This window comes from Empidonax traillii, unplaced genomic scaffold, assembly GCF_003031625.1.
Source record: "Empidonax traillii isolate 1590-97213 ecotype Southwest subspecies unplaced genomic scaffold, ASM303162v1 scaffold251:size695767, whole genome shotgun sequence".
Lineage (NCBI taxonomy): Eukaryota > Metazoa > Chordata > Aves > Passeriformes > Tyrannidae > Empidonax > Empidonax traillii.
Genome location: NW_020955444.1, coordinates 290,052 through 293,310, shown reverse-complemented (window position 1 = coordinate 293,310; position 3,259 = coordinate 290,052).

The following is a 3,259-nucleotide window of genomic DNA, read 5'->3' as shown; positions in this document are numbered from 1 at the left end:
CTCAGATTCTGAGTTCTGCTTTAAAGGTGGTAGACTGCAGCAGAAAGGTATGGTAATGTTTGGGGTTTTTTACTTTTGATTAGAATGTTCAGGTACTATCTATCCACCTCTGGGGAACAGGAGCTATTGAAGCAAAAAGGTGTGATAAAAGAAGGGCCCATTAAACTGTAGATCACTGGAACTTTTCTATGGAAGATCAGGACATGGTTACCTGATAAATAACACGTGAAGTTTATTTGTCATTTCAGCTTAACTCAGACCCAGTTGTAGCTAATCAAGTGACAGTGGGGTTGGATTTAGATTATCTTTAAAGTCCCTTCCAACCCAAACAATTCTCTGATTCCATCAAACAGTAGTCAAACACTGTCCATAAAATTTTGGTTTTTTCTTGCAAAGAGAGTCACACACAGCACCTGTTGGAATATAAGGGTTTGCATACTTATGAAATCCTTCCACAGCACATGAGTCTCAGCATATCACAGAGAGGTTTTATTCCTGGTAACAATATCACAATATGATAAACACTGAGTCATTCTTCAGAAATTGTTCCAAAAAGAATTGTATTGTTACATTTCTTTGCTTACGCTGAGAAAAGGACATTACTCTCCCACTACCAATGGTATTTAAAAAAAAAAAAAAAAAAAAAAAAAAAAAAAAAAAAAAAAAAAAAAAAAAAAAAAAAAAAAAAAAAAAAAAAAAAAAAAAAAAAAAAAAAAGGAAAAGTCAAAAAAAAAACCCAAACAAATAACAATAACAGCAAAAAATCCAACCCCCAAACTTCAACATCACTCTGAATATTCCACAGATGAATTCTGGAAAAGAAAGCTTAAAAGCACAATGGTGCTATGGAATTAGTTTCCTAAAGATTTATTTCAATGCCTCACTTCCCTCAGAAGTACACAGTGACAGGAAGAGAGGCAACATTTTACATAAAAGCTTTGAGAAAGCAAAGTACTGGAGATATTTTGCATCTAAAATCAATTAATAACAGTCTAATTTCAGTACTCAAACTTTATGAAAGTGGGTTATTTTATTTTTCCTTCTTTACATAATTCAGAAACTTGTAGTTGTACAAATAAACCTCTGTAATGCATTAGTAATTATATGTATTTGTTGGTTGCTGGTACTTTTCTAGATAATGTTCTTGTAGAACTTTATAAATCTCTTGACTGTAGCATTATGAGACAAGATTATACAAAGTGAAACATATCTGACATCTATGTTTATGCTATTAATTTTATGTTATTTTTTAAAAAATTTCAGGAAATGAAAACTTCGAAATTGCTTAAAATGTGAATATCTCTACTATTTTCAGCAGGATTACTCAAGTGCTTCACATTAGGCACGTCGTGTGAAAACCAAGCATAAATTTATTCTCTTAAAGTAATGATCCTCATACTCTCACTCAGGCAGGTTCAAGCATCTTCAGCTACATTTACCTTGGAATAAGTTATGCTTGTCCAAAATTACATTTTTGTTAAACTACAGGTGTACTTTCTTGTTTGATTTCAGATGTGCAGGTTTCTGATTTCATCAGTGCAAGGTTAAAGAAGTTATTGCTGGCAACTGTTTGGAGAAAACCACCCAAGAACTCCCTGCTTCTCCCACTAAGGTAAGCTTTACGTGGCCTTTTAAACTCAGCATGATGTAACTCACTTGGGTCAGACTGAAAAACCGACCATAGCAAAATAAAGAACTTTCCCCACATATATTGATGGGTAGACGTAAGTGACTGCTCACAGCAACAAAGGGGCTGGCACTTCTCAAAGGAGAATCCCAGTAATGGCTCCCAGAGAGGAGCCAACCAAAGGAAAGAAATCAGAAACACTCTGGCAGGTACAGCCAGGGTCCTACAGAGGATGTATATCGTATTCTGGTCTAATTCAGAGCTATAGCCTCTGAGAACTAAACACCAACAGACATGCTCACTCTGCTGCAAATCCCAGCTGTCCATAATGCCTTCCTCCAAGCTGGAAAGGGTCAATTGGCTTTGCACTCACTTAATGGCTAAACATCAGCAGACAGAGATGTGATAATGGGGGTCAGTCTGATCTGTGGCGTCAAAAAATCAGAACAGACAGAAAGAATCCCTCTGTTCTTGTCAAGGTGAGATTTTGCCTGCCATGGATGAGCAGTCTGCCCTCACTAATTATTTGAATCTCCAAAGCACCAGGTCATTAGTGATGCAAGCACTTCAACATCAGCATTAAAGACAGTGAAAAGCACATTTTACAGTAAAGAGTGGAGTTAAACACAGCCTTGAAAGCAAACATAAGCTAGCTTTCAGCAGCCAAAGTCTTGCCCACTGGATAGCTTTTTATACCTATCAAAAATTTATGTGAAATGGTCTTTCCGATTTGGGAATACTTTGTACTCATTTACACAAATGTCAATGACTGCACAGTATTTAAGGCAGTATAAGCATGTGCTCACAATGTTTCATATTCATATCAGGACAGTTGGGGGGGACCTCTGACCATTTCATAATTTCTGGAAAAGGACACACAACAAATATAAAGGAATTTGGCTTTCAAAACATCAAAGTTGGCTCACAGTGTTCCCAAGTAACATCAGGGAAACAGGAAAAGATTATGCCCAAGAAAAATATTTTTTGTTAATTAAATTTTAAATTAAAAAAAAAACCACTTTAAAAATTAAATTAATTTTAGTTACTAAAACAATGTAACCCCAGATTACATAATTTATTGGATTGAAACATTCTCCAATTGGGATATTTATAAAGTTGAGTAGTTTAACCACTGACAATTTTAAGAGTGTATATGATGGGTAATTGGAGCCTTCATGGTGCTGCTAATATGAAAGTGACATAAATGAGCTGTCATTTAAACCATGTTGTTAGTACTAAGTGCACTGGGAGATGCTTAACCAAATGCACGGTACCAGTTTGGGCATTTCAGTTCTTTTTCTAAGGAACTACCTTAGACATCAGCCAAAGGCTTTGTTATGTTGGATCAACCAAGAATGCAACACTAAAGAGGAGACAGTATCACCAGGAACGACTTGAATCTTATTTCTGGTATTTGAGTGAATACAAACAGTAAAGGTTGTCCATAGCTCTAAATAAGAGCAGCCATCTTGCTGAGATTTAAGGACACATTAAAGTGCTTTAATAAACTAAGAACATTTTGACAATACAGAGTATGGAGCTTCAAATAACCATTTCTAAAATGTCATATGTGGTCCAGAATCAAATACATTTAATCTCTGATCCAGTAAGGTAATTAAACCAGCACTTAAA